The 18,983-nt window shown below is 36.6% G+C and overlaps 1 protein-coding gene across 4 annotated transcripts in view; it reads right to left on the bottom strand.

Annotated features, from left to right (window-relative positions):
- Positions 1-18,983, bottom strand: part of LOC136854961 (uncharacterized) — a 125,910-nt gene that overhangs the window by 3,744 nt on the left and 103,183 nt on the right. The window contains exon 1 of one of the 4 annotated variants that reach the window (XM_067131622.1): positions 35-84. The exons of 2 other annotated variants lie outside the window; for them this stretch is intronic. The gene's annotated coding sequence lies outside the window, so the exon portion shown is untranslated. Of the gene's footprint in view, positions 85-18,983 lie in introns of those variants that run through there. One more of the 4 variants, XM_067131623.1, reaches the window with a different exon arrangement.

The following is an 18,983-nucleotide window of genomic DNA, read 5'->3' on the forward strand; positions in this document are numbered from 1 at the left end:
TTGCAGCTGTTTCTACTAGAACATTTGTTATTACCACTAATAATAACGCTACTGCTACTCCACGCGCAGTATCTTTAGTTACTGTGACGGTAATACGTAGTGTGTCGAGTATCGCAGGAACTGTGGTTCGTGCGACAGGATGAACGTAGGTAAAAAAAAGAAAAAAAATTGATAGAAACCTGTGGCGTGAGACAGTACTTCCTGTTTTGTCATTTGATGACACTACTGTTCCGTTATCCAACAGAACTGTAGATTATATGTTCACTGACAAAATCAACCTATATTATTTTAAAGGTTAACTCAAACAACGGCGTGCACAGATTACACTGGTTTATTGTTGTTGTTTGAGTTCAAGTCAACATTATCTACCATGGGCTCTTTCTCCTTGGGCATTTTTGAGGGTGGAACGGAGACCAAGTGTACGTGAGCAATGAAGATGGTTTCCTTAAATGAAACCTATTCCTTGATTAAGTAGTGTACCTTTTCCTACCTAAAATATTTCTTGTTACATAATCTATCTCGTTTATTTCTTAGAAAAAAAAAAAAAACGATGGTAGATAGACGCATTATTTGACTAGTCATGTCGTACTTTGCATGCTGAGTCATAAACAAGGCATTATGCGAAAGAAAAATACATTAATAATTACCCACAGCCTCAGAGAAATCGCTTTATTACCGACCAAATAAAAAATTTATAAAAAGAATTTATATTATAAAGTCTTCTTTAGTCTTGCCAGCAAACGCTGACGTTTTCTCTATTTACCCGAGATAGAAAACAGTCACAAAATTTAATAGTGACTAAAGTATTTTTTAAGGCGAGTGTTCTTGTATAATACAGTTCTCTCCTCTCTCTCTCTCTCTCTCTCTCTCTCTCTCTCTCTCTCTCTCTCTCTCTCTTTAAGGTGGCGTATATTTTTCTTTTAATATAAGATTTTAAGACAATGCTGACCGATGGGGTGCAATTTACTTGACTAATAATTGCTTTCCAGGTATTTCTAAACATTTTATGTCATTATATTTATATTAAGTTGATCTATGACTTAAACATATAACCAGGAAATTGAGAACGGAGGTTGAAAAGGCCACGTAAAACAGTTATCTGACATTTAAGGCAAGAAAAAACAAAAGCTATCCTACGTAATAAATAAATAGAACCTTAACTCATAAGGGCCAATTTGCTAGCAAAATATTTTCCTCTTATCACCGCCCCCCTAACTTACTACTATAAGACTTCCCTTCTATTTTTTCTTTACAAATAAATCCAAAACAAAAGTATAATATAAATTTGATATTAGGCTAGGGTCTACACAAGGTCTGTACATCAATTTTGAATTGTCTCCAGAATATTTGCCAATGCTAATGAATTAGTATTTCCCCAGTCCGTTTCAAATATTACCAAGAAGGTGAATTTAAATCTTATTTTCTTGCGTGATACTTCCTGTCCCATTATTCAGAAATTAGACAATCCTAACAACTCGTTAGAGACAGCTGTTGAATTTTGATTTTCCTATTTCAAATCGAGTAGATGTTTAAAATCTGGGAAAGGGTGGCTGAAAGGTGTAGGTTCTACGCTAAATGCGTAGGGACAGGAAAAGCGAAGTAATCACATGTCTACCAAGACTTAAATTTTTGAGAAACTCCTAAATGAACCCTCATGCGGTGACTGGGCCAGTGGGAAAGACCAGGCATAATCTGATCAAGGCAATAAGTAAGACTTATCAGGAGTGCATTAGCACAGCCTTCTAAGATGCTAGAGTTTACAAAAAGTCCAAGACCTGTGGAATTCACTTTGCAAAAGGAATTGAGCCTAAAGATTGTAGGTCCAGTTACGTACCATGCTAATCAGCTTGTTTCTTACAGAGAGACCTATGCTAACTTGACTGGAAGAACTGTTAGTTGCTCTAATTATCAATGCCAATCATCTGTTGTCCCAGCAAGCAATGTCAGTCAAGATATTACTACGATCACAAGGTTGTCATAAACGAATTAATTCAGTCTAAGGTAAGTTTTCACCGAATATGAATGCAGGTTGAGTATATCAAGTGTACACAGACGCCTAAATACTTTTCGAACGGAGGACTGTGAGCACTCGAAGTATACGAAGGTACATTAAATTCTTTTGAATATAGGAATGGAAACATAGTGTTCGTAGGTGACTAGACTTCTTGAAGGCAAATCAAAGGTGAGCCTCTTGAAAGTGATCCTGATCCATAGTCCAATTTCGTAGACTCCAACCATGGTCCCTCCCAAGAGTATCTTTCTATATTTTCAGATTTTTTCTTACCTTTGGCGTTACTAATAAAAACCTCAGACCACTTTTAGCAATACAATAGGATATTATTTATTAATTTCAAGTCAAGAAACCCACTTTTAAAGAAGTAAATTCAGTCAGCGAGAAGCGGGGAACATGAGTACGTTGCGTGTAGACAATGTCTTGCAGAGAGAACAGGCCCCGAGACCTTGTCAAACGGACGCAGAGATCTGTAAAATAACGCCTGGAATCCCAGGAAAGTGCAAACGATTGATTTTAGCTAGACCACAAAAGACGATAGGTCGTTCTGGCGTCGAGATTCAGAGATCAGTTCCCGCTGCGGGAAGAAGAAATGTCTCTCCAAAGAGTAAAATACTGGAGGATGAATGCTCAAAACTGGCTTATTCATAAGCTTGCGATTTCCACGTAGCTCTCGATAGAGCTCTGTTGGGTGGTGAACTGAACCGAATTGAATACAGAATTTAGGCCAAAGGCCAAGCACTGGGACCTATGAGGTCATTCAGTGCTGAAACGGTAATTGATAGTCAAAGGTTTGAAAGGTGTAACAAGGAGGAAAACCTCAAACCAGTTGCACTATGAATCAATTGTTAGGAGAGGTTAAGGAAAGTAAGACGGAAGAGAGAATATGAAAGGAGGGTACAGTAAAGGGAACGGGGTTGCAGCTAGGGACCGGAAGGCACGCTGCAAAGAACATAAAGTAATGCCTACAGTGCACCGCATGAGGTGCACCACTAATTGGCGCTACCCCCCTACGGCGTCTATTGTGTGGTGAGGGTGGGGAAACCATGAGATGAAGGTGAAATTTTGACAGATCAGACGAAATTCAAGTGACATTTGACAAATATCCTCACGACGTCTGGAACATTTTGATTCAACCTTGTGGATTAATAATGTTTCTCTATAGGTAAGAGATGACTCTGCAAAGGTGGAAGGACCTCTTTAACTTCAACATCTGAGAAGTGGAATTAGTTAGTTTTGTAAATGACATTTATTTATTTATGAGCCGATGGATTTATCATTCTCGAAGATTAAAGAAGTTTGTCCGTTTTGAAAGCATTCAGTTACATTAGGGTCTAGTTATATATATTGTACAAAAAAAGCATGAGCGTATGTGGCCATATGAATCGCATATACATACACACACATATATATACATATACATTGTATACATACATACACATATATATTGTATACATTATATATATATATATATATATATATATATATATATATATATATACAGTATATGTATATATATATATATATTATATATATATATATATATATATATATATATATATATATACACACACATATAAGTATACCACGATATACCTTGCCAGCCTAATCATTAGTTCCCTAGTATCCTCACACCTTTAACCCTAAAATACCAATAAATGATTTGGTCTGCAAGGGTGGGTGGGTGGGTGGGTATTTTAAAGGGCAGGGGAGGTGTTGGGATGGGTGAACGAGGGCATTATGGTCCACTTCGTCAGTGTGATTATTTTTCTCTCTCCTAATTAGTGACATAATTACTATGCGGTGCAATATGCGTAATTATATCATCAGCCATTTTTCCTCTACCCCCAGTGCTGCCGGTAAAATAAAAAAAAATACGTGTATCAAACGAAGTCTGTCGTTGGGAGCGATGCAAAAGTGTTTGATGGAGGTAATAGGATATATTGATGTACTCGAAATATGTGTATGTGTTTATACATATATTATATATATAAATACATGCACATATACACACACACACACATATATATATATATATATACACTGTATATATGTATAAATATATATATATATATATATATATATATATAATGTATGTATGTACTTAAATAGTATTTACCTGTATACCTGTTGAGAGAGAGAGAGAGAGAGAGAGAGAGAGACGTACATTACGGATAAAGGTTTTCAATTAAAGGTTTCTTGCTTCTTCTTCTTCATTTATCTTCTTCTTCTTCTTCTCCTTCTTCTTCCAAAGATTTGCTGTCAGGACGCTACGGCCTCAAAGGCTTAATCTTATCGGAAAACGATAAACGCGTCTTGTAGTTAGTTATCTATTCTACTTCTTGGTCTCCATGTTTTATTCTTACCATCTGGCCTATTAACTGCAAGGAGCTAGCTCTCTCTCTCTCTCTCTCTCTCTCTCTCTCTCTCTATATATATATATATATATCTATATATATATATATATATATATATATATATATATATATATATATATGAATTATTCCAACTGATGGTGGATTCAACTACGGAGTGGCTTATTTAAAGTACAAAATTTTATTTGCGTTTATATATATTAATCAATGCAAAATTATATTAGTATATATATATATATATATATATATATTATATATATATATATATATATATATATATATATATATATATATATATATATATATATATATTCACACACTTATCTATCATTTATAGATATACACACATATATATGTATACATACAGGTGTGTGTGTGTGTTTATATAGAAAAAGGATTGAAGTTCGAATCAGGGGTGAGATTAGTTAATTATGTACTTGCAGGCAGTCGACTGTGGTGGGCCACAATCAGCGTGTAAATGGACATACTTCTAGCAACCTGATCCCAGAATAACCGCTCTGAAGCGGAAGGCTAAATGATGAAAGCGAATTAAATAAAAAAATTTTTTTTATGTAAATGGAGCAACTAAAATTGTTTTCAATAATTCATCTTTAAAAATGATGACAGTGATTATTGTCTTGTTTTTTTATCTTTGCCTTCTTCTATAAGGAATGGAATGGAATGTGAAATTTAAGTCAAAGGGCAAGCGCTGGGAACTACTATCTGAAGAGGTCATTCAACGCTGAAAGGGAAATTGAGAGTAGAAAGGTTTGAAAGGTTAACAGGATAAAAAAAAAAAAAACCCTCGCAGTTGCACTATGAAACAATTTCAGGAGAGAGTTGAGGAAAGTAAGACGGAAGAAAGCGACTACGAACGGAGATACAGTCAAAAGGAATGAAAGGGGTTGCTATTGTGATAGCCATCTACTTATGTGTGGATGTGCGGTTGTGTGTTACTATTTTCGTGTACATGCAAAAGCTTATAAATACACGCATGGTAACATGTTTACATATATAAATATGCATATAATTCCCCCCTTCCCACCTCCCCCCTTAGGCGTAAATTATTTCCGAGGTAAAGTGAATTAGAGGTTAAAGGAAATTTGTAGCTTAATACTTGTGAATATTAAAAATGTCACGGTGTGTGTGACAAATATATATATACACAAACATATACACATACATATGTGTATGTATGTATGTATGAGCATGTTTCCTGACAAACTTGCAAACTCACATACACACACAAACGCAAGAAAAATATGTAACAACCGCCCCACAGAGAAACCGCCCCGATACACAGAACCGCGTCTAGACTCCAGAGCCAAAATTAGCCGGGGCGCACTCGGCATTCAGCAAGGCCAGCGCCTGTCAAACAAGGTCCATCGCTTCAAATATGGAAAGGTCTCTGACCAAAGGCCGATTCAGAGGCAGCGTTCCCGCCCTGGCAACACGGTGCTTCGCCAAACGGAAAATATTATGAACTGGCTTTAATTCTCCCCGTTAGTATTATACCGTTCGGGACCGTCGGTTTAAGGGTTTGTTGTGGTCGTGGTCTGAAAGATGCAGGATGTGTGCTGTCCATGTAGGGGGGGAGACATACATACATACATATATATATATATATATATATATATATAACCTTACTTCATTGTTGATCAGTTGACGTCAAGTCAGACGAAGTCAAATTAGAATCGATCTCTCCCCCTATTCCTCGAAAGCTTTTGAACTTCAGAACACATTAAGTAATCATTGATCAAAGAAAGTCTTTTGAACTTGTTGTTTTAAGATTTCAGAACAGAGAAAGAGAGAGAGAGAGAGAGAGAGAGAGAGAGAGAGAGAGAGAGGAGCTACCATTGATCAAAGGTACCTTTAATGCTTGCGAGAACCGTACTGATAGCTAAAGATAGACAGTCTTGTTGTTTTAAGATGCTTGGGCTGTTAAATGAGAGAGAGAGAGAGAGAGAGAGAGAGAGAGAGAGAGAGAGAGAGAGAGAGAGAGAGAGAGAGAGAGAGGTAAATTGTTAGCCAAGAGGGGTACTTATTTTCCCATGAACTATCGCTTGCCCGACGCAATATCCTTTCTACTCCTAACGAGGTCTTTGATGTGCTCATCTCTGCCTCTGGTCCGTACCTCAGGCTACCCAAAAATAGCTCCCAAGAGAGAGAGAGAGAGAGAGAGAGAGAGAGAGAGAGAGAGAGAGAGAGAGAGAGAGGTTTTGATTACTTCTTTCTGTTCAGTAAACTCCTTTTTGAAATTTTCTTGTGGTGCATTTTTTACAGGGGAGAGAGAGAGAGAGAGAGAGAGAGAGAGAGAGAGAGAGAGAGAGAGAGAGAGAGATTTTGATTCTTTTATGCTGTTGAGGATATTTCTTTTTTCAGGTTTTTTGTAGTGCATTTTTACAGGAGAGAGAGAGAGAGAGAGAGAGAGAGAGAGTTTATTTCTTCTGTCGAGCAAATTACACCATTTTTTTTTGGCATTCTGGTCTGCACCCATTCTGATGCTCCTAATTTCCACCCAACAGAGAGAGAGAGAGAGAGAGAGAGAGAGAGAGAGAGAGAGAGAGAGAGAGAGAGAGAGAGAGTTAACGACGCCGCTGATCTCGTGATGGCAATACTGAGGTTTCTCATCTTTTTAAAAGGACGATCGCCAATTCCTTTTCCTCCTCTATCAAGAAGAAGAACGCGAAGAGTTTTCTGTTAATTCCCCTTTGGGGGAAACACGGAAGAAGTGCATTACCACCAGAGAGAGAGAGAGAGAGAGAGAGAGAGAGAGAGAGAGAGAGAGAGAGAGAGCTCCTCCCTAGAGCCCTCGAGAACCTATTCACACAGTTGACTCTACGCGTACGGGCAGCTCTGAAGGAAAACAGAGAATGTTTGCTCTGCAACGTAGCGACAGGAGTCTCTGTCACTGTTTAAACCATAATCCCAACATTACCGAAGGAGCCTCGAGTGTTAGTCCGGGGCTGGTTTTCAGAACCGCGACGGGAGGGGAGAGGCTTTCATGAAAGCCTCTTCTTGTATGGTTCTATCAGGATCCGCTAAGTCTCAGTTAGTCCTGGGTTCTGTACCAAGATTCCCAAGAAGAACATCCATCCCGCTACGTCCCATAATAGCATTACTGAAATCCTTTAATAACAAGCCGAGTTTTCTGTACAGCGTATAGTCAAGGCCACCGAAAATAGATCTATCTTTCGGTGGTCTCGGTATAATGCTGTATGAGCCGCGGCCCATAGAACTTTGACTGGCCGTTGGTGGCTTATCCTATATCGTTGCCAGAAGTACGATTATGGCTGACTTTAACCTTAAATAAAATAAAAACTACTGAGGCTAGAAGGCTGCAATTTGGTATGTTTGATGATTGGAGGGTGGGTGATCAACATACCAATTTGCAGCCCTCTAGCCTTAGTAGTTTTTAAGATCTGAGGGCGGACAGAAAAAGTGCGGACGGACAGACAAAGCCGGCACAATAGTTTTCTTTTCAGAAAACTAAAAGCCTATGCGCTCTATTAGCAAAATTATAAGGTAATTGCGTTGGGTTAGCGTCGTCGTCCCATTTAAAACACTAAGTACTTTTTTTTTTTTTTTTTTAGAAAGCGTAACAGAACCTACAGAGCCCTTCAATAATCTCGTCAGTTCCGACGTCACTTCCTTATTCACAAACATCCCGTTTGATAAAGGATTTGAGGTGATAACAGTTAAAGAAGACGGGATGTTTTATCGCTAACAAAAGTTGAGGCGACAGTTTACATTATATTTCGTTCGTCGAATTTCTATTTTTTTAGTTTTCCGTAAAAGAAAACTACTGTGCCGGGCTTTGTCTGTCCGTCCACACTTTAGTCTGTCCCACTTTTGTCTGTCCGCAGTCTGTTTAGTCTGTCAGCACTTTTTCTCATTTTTTCTGTCCGCACTTTTTCTGTCCGCACTTTATTCTGTCCACACTTCTTTCTGTCCACTTTATTCTTCACACTATTCTGTCCACACTTTTTTCTGTTTTTTCTGTCCTCACTTTTTCTGTCCACACTTTATTCTGTCTGCACTTTTTTCTGTCCACACTTTTTCTGTCCACACTTTATTCTGTCCCACTTCTTTCTGTCCACTTTTTCTGTCCACACTTTTGTTTGTCCGCACTTTTTCTGTCCTGTCTCTGCACTTTTCTTCTTTCTGTCCACACTTTTTCTGTCACCACTTTTTCTGTCCCACTTTGTCTGTCCACACTTTAACTTCTTTCTGTCCACACTTTTTCTGTCCACACTTTATTCTGTCCACACTTTTTCTGTCCACACTTTTTCTGTCCACACTTTTATTCTGTCAGCACTTTATTCTGTCCGCACTTTTCTGTCCACACTTTTCCCGTCCACACTTTTCTTCTGTCACGCACGCACTTTTATTTATTCTGTCCTTTCTGCACTTTTCTGTCCACACTTTTCTGTCCACACTTTTTCTGTCCGCACTTTTCTGTTATTCTGTCCCACATTCTTTTCTGTCCGCACTTTTACTTGCATACCTATATTAAGGATTCTACGAGGTAGTAAATTAGCCATCTCTGTTAAACACAAAAAACATAATTAATGTTATGGACATTTCTTCAAAAAATGAATCGTCTGGAACTGCCGATAAAATTCACGACTGAAAGCAACAGAGAATCAGCTTGTGGGCAAATACTTACAGTGTATCTGTGTATATCTCTGTATGCATTTATAATGACAATCACATGCATTTACATTCACACAAACACACACACATATATATAATATGTAGACAGACAGAGACAGAGAGAGAGAGAGAGAGAGAGAGAGAGAGAGAGAGAGAGAGAGAATCACAACCTAGCTATAGGTTTCAAAATGAAGGCCGTTCCCACATTCCAAACATCAGAAAATGTCCATTCAAAATCCGCCGTTATACAAAAGCATTCGACTCTAAAAGCAGAAAGGCCTGCGAATCATAACATTACACATAACATCACAACTACTTTTAATATGAAGTATCCGCTTTAAACACCGTCATCAAACAACATTAACCCATTTTTTTTTTCAAGCGGCATAAAATTCCTACCCTTGTGATAGTCCAAAGCTTTTATTTGAAACTCATTACTATATTAGGCATGAAAAGCGAATGATATACCTCGCTGGGCCACTGGGGGAGGGGGGGTTGGGGGGAGAGAAGGGGCTGGGGGCTTCAATGATGTTAATATTGACAGTTAATGACGTGTTAAATGCCCTTCTGTGACATTTTTTGAACAGTTAATTTTGTTCCATCGAATTAGAGACGCGTCATTGGAACCAGGGGTCGAGCTCATGGGTTGTGCTGAACGGCCATATGGCAGACGAATAAAAATTGATAAAAAATATAAAATATATAGGTTTATTGTAAACTGGGAATAAAATATATAGGTTATTGTAGACTGGGAATAAAATAAGGTAACTGTTGACTGACTGATATAAAATATACAATATATCGGTTATTTTAACTTATATAAAATATATCGGTTATTGTAAACAGGGAAAAAGTAACAAGGTAAGTGTTGATTGACTGATATGAAATATAAAATTTATCGGTTATTTTAAGTGATATAAAATATAAAATATAAAATATATCGGCTAGTTTAACTCATATAAAATATAAAATATATAAGTTATTGTAAACAGGGGAAAAAATAACAAGGTAATTGTTGATTGACTGATATAAAATATAAAATATATCGGGTTATTTTAACTGATATAAAATATAAAATATATCGGTATTATAACAGATCCAGGAATATGTTTCTTTTTCTGTAATGAAAGTTAGAGCATTACGAGGAGATTTTAATTTAATTTGCTCATATATTCTCAGAAATGTAAAATATAAAATATATCGGTTATTTTAACTGATACAAAATATAAAATATATCGGTTATTTTAACTGATATAAAATATAAAATATAAAATATATCGGTTATTGTAAACATGGAAAAAAATAACAAGGTAATTGTTGACTGACTGATATAAAATATAAAATATATCGGTTATTTTAACTGATATAAACATAAAATATATCGGTCATTGTAAACAGGGAAAAATAACAAGGTCATTGTTGACTCACTGATATAAAATATAAAATATCTCGATTACTTTAAACAGGGAATAAATAACTGAAGGCAATTGATGACATAGGATGAATGATTGGTGAAAACATGTCAGCTCATTCAACATAATTAATCTTTTGAAATTAATTAATAGTCAACGAGTTTTTTTTTAGAGTGATATAACAACAAACAGGTGTTACTACGGAATATCCTTATTTACAATAATGATAAAAAATAATGAGAAAAGATATTACTTTGTTACAGAAAGCTGGGTGTGACACGAGACAGGGATCAACAATATATATATATATATATATATATATATATATACACACATATATATATATATATATATATATATATATATATATATATATATATATATATATATATATATACACACATATATGGTTACGCATTTCGCACCTTCCACGTAATTCCCAAATTTAAATGGATATCCACTAACACTCAGCGGAGCTTGGTTAATATGAATAAAAAAATGTGGAAATCATCTATAATGGTGATTTCTACCCATGAGTTCGAAACGTTTTTCAAATATGATTTGTAAATAGCCTGGATTTCAGGAGGTAATTGCTGTTATAATCCATTGCAATATAAAACTTCAGTCATTGAAGCAAATGATTTTTTCAACAAAGTATAATTGTTGCTGCATTTCGCTTGCAATGGATGAACCCTGGGCTTGATCTGCCATTAGTAAAAAAATGCCCGTTTTTTTCGGTGAAATAAGTTTGCTGGTGTATAGTTATTTGTGTTGATTTGTTGGTATTCCTGTAATAGGAGTTTTATGTATGCATGTATGTGTATATACATATACCTACTTATACATATATATATATAATGTATGTATATATATATATATATATATATATATATATATATATATATATATATATATATATATATATATATATATATATACACATCGAACATTAAGCTACAAATGTCTTTAATATCAATTCGCTATTTCGGGGAATATCACCGAAGGGGAATTAAAAGTGATAAATGATTTGGTACCCAAGTGACTCGAACACCCGACAGTACCCACCAACGACTTCCAGTCGACATTCTAAACCACTAGCCTTCCAAGAAAGGTATTAGTTAATGCCGACTCTACCGTACTTATCCCTGTCGGGTGCAGGAAAGGTTCATTTGAAAAAAAAAGACGGATATTTAATTATTCACATCAAAGAAGTATAAGATCCTTCTCCACGGCGAAAATGTTTAAAGATAAGGAAAGATACCACTTCCGGTCTCCGCCTTAAAAAAAAAAAACTTTTAATTACTCATTCGAGGAGCGTCTAATACCTCATTTACTTAAAAGAAACAAAATGGAAATAAAAAATTGAAATCGCCATTCACACACACTGAATACATCTGTCTGTTTCTGATGGAAAATAAAAGCGTTTCGTTTGAAACCGTCAGAGATTTGTTATGCCTGAAAGAGAAGAAGTGTTTAGATGCGGACTCTCATTTTTAATTACGCCCGTTTTCTCCGAACGAAATCTAAAGGAATGATCGTTCGGGCACTTCGTTCGCTGGTTATGTGGTTCCAAAGGGTTTCGTCTGCTTTCTTTTTGTTAGTGTTCTGTATTGAATAGCATCCCTCGTGATTCTTTGGCCATTTTTTGCGTTATACTTCCTTTGGGAAGTTCTAGGATATTTTTACCTATTAAATTTCTCAATAGCTTTTGAGAGAGAGAGAGAGAGAGAGAGAGAGAGAGAGAGAGAGAGAGGTCAAAACGAGCTGACAATCTTTAAAGATATATGTACCAAGTTACTTTTTCGTGTTTCTCAAAAAACAATATTACTCACAGACAGTGTTGTCTCACATATATATACCATAATACATTCACAAACATCGAGCTACAAATATTATTTAACATTCAGCCCATTCTACCTCGGAAATAGTACAGAAGGGGAATTATAATCGATAAATGATAGCCACCTGGTGGACTCGAACCACAGACAGCAACTACCTCCGACTTCAGTGACAGGTTCTCTTACCACTGGACTGCAGTAGGTGATTTTCACTTATTATTTATAAGTTCCCTTAGATATTATTTCCGAGTTAAGCGAATTGGATATTAAACGACATTCGTAGCTTAATGTTAGTGAATGAAAAATTACGGTGATGTCATAAAAATTAAGACCATAAATATATATATATATATATATATATATGATGTATATAAAAAATTAATATATAAATATATATATATATATATATATATATATATATATATATTTTTTGTCTTCTTATTCTTCTTCCTTCTCCCGTTCTTTCATCCTCTCTCTTTTTATCGGAATGTATTTTACTTGGTGTTATAGATCGCCGTGCGCTTTTTGAGACTGATATGAGATATAAAAGTGATCAAGAATTTATTACAGTCCAGGGTTTATAGCTTTCCGATAACAAGGCTCATTAAAACTTTTAATTCCCAATGTATTACATTCCCCGAGAGAGAGAGAGAGAGAGAGAGAGAGAGAGAGAGAGAGAGAGAGAGAGAGAGAGAGAGAGAGATTTCTTTGATTACATTTTATATAAGCGAGTAACAAGCACACTTTCTCATATGTTTTTCTATGAGAGAGAGAGAGAGAGAGAGAGAGAGAGAGAGAGAGAGAGAGAAAGTAATTTCTTTGATTACCTTTTACATAAGTGGGTAACAAGCGTACTTTCTCATAAGTGTTTTTGAGAGAGAGAGAGAGAGAGAGAGAGAGAGAGAGAGAGAGAGGAGATTCCCTATGACTGTTCCGCAAGAATCCATTAGTAAACAATAAAATACCAATCTAATAGATTTTTATCCCGACAACAAATGAATTAACATTAAACTTAATCGTCTTTACAGTTGCAGTTCGTGAGAAACGTTTCATAAATTGAAATATTATTGTGACTGGAAGACTTAAAAATAAAAAGTTCGTATTGAGAGCAACATAATATTCCACCACGCTTCGTGTTGCGTCATACGCTCCAGAGGAGGTGGATTATTAATGCGAACTTTTAAAAATATTTTTATTACTGCTCGTTTCCGGATCTAATCGACAGTGCTTCCTTTTGGCGAAATAATCAGGTTCGATGAGAAATGTATAAAACGAATTATTTTTGTGATTATTTATGTGTGCTTCTTGATTATACCGTTTTTTGGTTACACACACACATACATATATGCATTTATATATTATATATACAGTATATATATATATATATATATATATATATATATATATATATATATATATATATATATATATGTGTGTGTGTGTGTGTGTGTGTGTGTGTGTATATACATATGTACACACACACTCCCACAGTATATGTGTACGTGAGGGAACATTTAAACTGTGCTGCATATATGATATGCATCTTGATATTTCCACATGCAAACTGAGTTACTTGGTACCAGCCCGACTCCCAAAATAAGGCTGACATATATTCCAGGTCGGGCTCGAAGCTTTATGAAGCTTTTCTGAAGAAGCTCCCTTACGTGAATGCTAAGTCTGATGGCGATTGGAGAGAGAGAGAGGAGGAGGAGAGAGAGAGAGAGAGAGAGAGAGAGAGAGAGAGGAAGTACAATAACAACACTTTGAGAGATAAGGTAAAGATAAGAAAAAGAAATCGAAGGAATAAAACAAAAGCAAAACAAAAACAAGAAAAAATGAGAAAATAAAGGAAAAAAATGACGAAGTCTTACAAGACATCAAGGCAGAAAAGAGCAGGAAAGTTTCCCCTTAAAAGGCAGAAAAGAGCAGGAAAGTTTCCCTTTAAAAGGCAGAAAAGAAAGAGGGAAGTTTCCTTTAAAGGCAGAAAAGAGTAGGAAAGTTTCCCTTTAAAAGGCAGAAAAGAGCAGGAAAGTTCCCTTTAAAAGGCAGAAAAGAGCAGGAAAGTTCCCTTTAAAAGGCAGAAAAGAGCAGGAAAGTTCCATTTAAAAGGCAGAAAAGAGCAGGAAATTTTCCCCTTTAAAGAAAAAAAAAGAGCAGAAGTTTTCCCTTAAAAGGCAGAAGAGAGCAGGAAATTTTCCCCTTGAAAGGCAGAAAAGAGCAGGAAAGTTTCCCCTTAAAAGGCAGAAAAGAGCAGGAAAGTTTCCCCTCAAAGGGCAGAAAAGAGTAGCGATATCCTCTCTCTCTCTCTCTCTCTCTTCATTTGCCACTTGGGGCCGAAGAAGCAAGAGTATTAGCGCCACCTTTTATGTTGATTAGAAGTTGATCTGCAAGACAGACAGAGAGAGAGAGAGAGAGAGAGAGAGAGAGAGAGAGAGTTGTTTTTAGTTACCTCTTCCACGAGAGAAAGAGGCATCAATTCTCATAAGTTTTTTATGTGAGAGAGAGAGAGAGAGAGAGAGAGAGAGAGAGAGAGAGAGTTGTTTCTTTAGTTACCTTTTCCACGAGAGAGAAAGAGGCATCAATTCTCATAAGTTTTTTATGTGTGTGTGTGAGAGAGAGAGAGAGAGAGAGAGAGAGAGAGAGAGAGAGAGAGAGAGAGAGAGAGAGTTATTCTATCAGGTAGTAGTGTACCCATACTGTCAAAAGTGGCGGCAATATAAGAATTTCTCTTAGCTCTGTTTTCGAGGTCGTACTATACATACATATATAGACGCATGCGTATACATATACTTTCGCATTACAGTATTTTTAACTTTCAAAATTCGTGAAATGATAACATTGACCTGAACACAATAACTGGATACTTAAACCTGACGAAGGTGTAATTTTTATGCAAATGTTAGTGATAAGTATATTGACATACAACGTTGTAATTGTCCTTATACGAAAATAAATCTTTCCATTAAGAGATGTATTTTAGACTGATGATAGGCAAGGAAAGATGGTAACAAAACTGGTAATTCCCGTAAACATATTTTCAAGCATAGAAATGAGAAATGCAGATATGTCTGTGTCTCAAGAGATAAAAAAAACCCTCATCTTCGATATATTCATGTACGTGCGTATGCCTGTAAATTCCTGTTTATAACATGACGTAATATTTCGGCTAAGTTCTATTCTATAAACAAAATGTAGCATAAAACCATGACAGTAAAACCTCAAGATACACTCGGCATCCCATTTCTCCTCTTCTTCGCTTTTACGAAGGCGCGTTCGCTAACACTGGTCAGGTGCAAATCCGCGGGAAATGTGACGACCTTACGGGACGAGACTCGGGAGGCTTGTGACATCGGCAACGAACGCATCCCCAAAACAAAGTGATTTACTTCCAGGGAGCTTTCGGTGCAGCCCGAGTTCCTCCGCCTTGGATCAACATCCCAAGGGGATGGTGGCGTCTCTAGAACAACGAAGAAAGAGGCTGAGGAAATAATAATAAAAAAAAGAAGAAAATATCGCCCAGATATTCTCTTTCCTCCCGGTTTTAGTAGGAGCTATTGTGTATTTGTGAGCGGGATAGGATTGGAGTCGCGGGTGTTCGGGAAACAAAAAAATGAAACTCGGTATACGATTCTCAGTTACGTTTCTCGTAGCTGTTCTTTTATTTTTTTTTTACGGGGGCGAAATGATGCGTATTTCTGCTTTTGTGGCTTGATTTACTATCTTACTGAATGAGTTGTTTCGAGAACAGGACAGAAATAACACGTAATCTCTTCCATATTCTCTGTCCTTTCGACGGGATCACTTGAACGTCGAGAATAAACAAGAACTGGTGACGTCCATCGGCTTATTATTGCTTTTCGATAACAAAGACTCATTAGAGGGTTGATTATCAGCGTTTGTTATCGCTTTATAGTTTTTATCGCTGCAGCAGTGTGTGTGTGTGTGTTTGTGTGTGCGCGCGCGCGCGGGAAATTTCACCAAACTTCTTAGAAATGCTTTTTCCCACGATGGCATATGAACGAGGTCGACTGGTGGTGGTGGTGGTGTTGGAGGAAAGGGATGGCTTAGTGTTGGAGGAGAGGTGAAGGTGGGAGGGTTGGAGGAAGATTAAGGCGGGGAGGGATGAAAGGAGGAGAAAGGAGGGGGAATAGATCATGATACATAAAATAATGGATGTCTAGAAATCCCCCTTTTTTTCTTGGCCAACGAGAGAGAGAGAGAGAGAGAGAGAGAGAGAGAGAGAGAGAGAGAGAGAGAGAGAGAGAGAGAAGGAAAATGAATGAAACTAGTTGAACTGATCCATATTTCCCTTCGATCAGAATCTCCGTAAAATACCGGAAGGATCGAAGGATTAAGAATCGTAGGATAATCAGTAATAGGATGTAATCCTTTCTCAGGATGAGGATTAAGGATCGAGGTCAGTCTATCGCACTTTACGACCAGGGGGAAAGAAGGATTCAACCCCACATCCTTCAGAGGAGATCAGAAACTTTCCCGAAAATCAGCTTCGACCTATTGATGGCGATGAAAGGAGAGAGAGAGAGAGAGAGAGAGAGAGAGAGAGAGAGAGAGAGAGAGAGAGAGAGAGGAGAGAGGTAAACATGGGAAGGATGATAAAAACGTCTGTAGAGAAAAAAAGTTTGCTCATGAAGAGAAAATAGTGGCCCAGTTTTGTCTTCTTCATTTGCCACTTGAGAAAGATGACGCAAGAGCGGCCCCTCTTACGCTGATTAGAAGTTGATCTGAGAGAGAGAGAGAGAGAGAGAGAGAGAGAGAGAGAGAGAGAGAGAGAGAGAGAGGTGTCAGGTATGCACTCCTATTTTTTTAATTAAATGACGGTGTACTCTTCAATGAGGTCCGTTTCTTATCTCTCTCTCTCTCTCTCTCTCTCTCTCTCTCTCTCTCTCTCTTTATCGCGGTTCACAGCTGAAGGGCCTACGTTCGATCCACAACCGGGCCAAGAAAATTAGGCAGTGAATTACGCAGTTGGTTATTGGTCAACTGCCAGTGAACTACCAGTGAACAGGGGCACAGAAGCTAGTGCCCGAAATATATGGTTTCAACGTTTAAATAGTGTTTTATGGGCCTTTTTATATTCATATTACACTGTAGTATTACAGGAAAAGACATTCATATATATATATATATATATATATATATATATATATACAGAGAGAGAGAGAGATATCAGAAGGAATGTTGGCAGTTTTCATATAAACTAAGAGGCGTTAGGGTCTCTCTCTCTCTAAAGCGATAACAGGCGCTGATAATCAAGCGTTTAATGAGTCTTTGTTATCGAAACTCAATAAAGCAGTGGAAGTAATCAATTCTTGTTTGCTTTCGACGCTCAAATGATGTTGTCAGAAGGACAGCGAGGAAAAAGGGGATAGATAATAAAAGATAAGGACATATTTCTGTAAACAAATAAATATTATTACTTTTACATTTGTACTTGGGACACTCTTGACGACTAATTTATCTGAAATCGTATGATAATAATAATAATAATAATAATAATAATAATAATAATAATAATAATAATAATAATAATAATAATAATAATAATAATAATAATAATAATAATCGTTATGCAATATTTCTTAATATTTATAGTTATTTTCCATTAGTATACATACAATAAAAATAACCATTAATATATACCCGTTTGTATTTTGTAATCTTACGCGCATAATACATACGCACATACATTAGTTTATGAATATAAACTATGTATGAATATTCATGTAACCATCATGTATTAATCATACAAGCGTAAGTTAAATGCACAATGCATGAATCACAACTTAAGAATATACACCCGCCGTGATTTTTCCAGTATACATTAATCATACAGACTACATATGTATATCTTACGCATTCAATAAACATCATTCTCATATACACAGACATCAACTCTCGAAAGAAAGTAAAGAAAAGGGATAAAACTTTCACCATGACTTTGGCGTAAGAAGAACGTGAGAATTCGCTAAGGGGGAGAAAGTCTGGACATTGAATAAGTTTTAACTTTTGCGCTGAAACTCCTAGATATATATATATATATATATATATATATATATATATATATATATATATATATACACACACACTGTATGTATATATATAAACATATAAACAAGTAAAAATGCAATCGAGTTTTCTATACAGCGTACGATGCTGTATGAAACTCTCAGCCACGGCCCATGAAACTCTCAGCCGGCCGTGGTGGCCTGTATTGTTGCGGTGCCAGACGCAAGACCATGGCTAACTTTAACCTTAAATAAAATCAAAACTACCGAGGCTAGAGGGCTGCAATTTGGTATGTTTGATGACTGGAGGGTGGATGATCAACAGACCAATTTGCAGCCCTCTAGCCTCAGTAGTTTTTAAGATCTGAGGGCGGACAGACACATAGCCATCTCAATAGTTTTCTTTTACAGAAAACTAAAAAGAGTATAAATGAACTCTTTTGAGCGCATTAGTTCCAACGCCGACCACAAAAGATTCTCGCAGAAACTGCGAGTCTTAAAAATTCTCACGAGAACCGCCGGAGCTGAATGGAGGAAGGCTCATTTCACGGCTGAAATAAGGCCAATTCACTTTCCCTGGAAGTTTTCTGTTTAATTTAGTGAAAGGAATATAAGCTGGAGATGGAATATTCCCTCTGAATGAATCTGCGAGAAGTATCTGGCGC

The sequence above is a fragment of the Macrobrachium rosenbergii genome, chromosome 30 (assembly GCF_040412425.1).
Source record: "Macrobrachium rosenbergii isolate ZJJX-2024 chromosome 30, ASM4041242v1, whole genome shotgun sequence".
Taxonomy (NCBI): Eukaryota; Metazoa; Arthropoda; class Malacostraca; order Decapoda; family Palaemonidae; genus Macrobrachium; species Macrobrachium rosenbergii.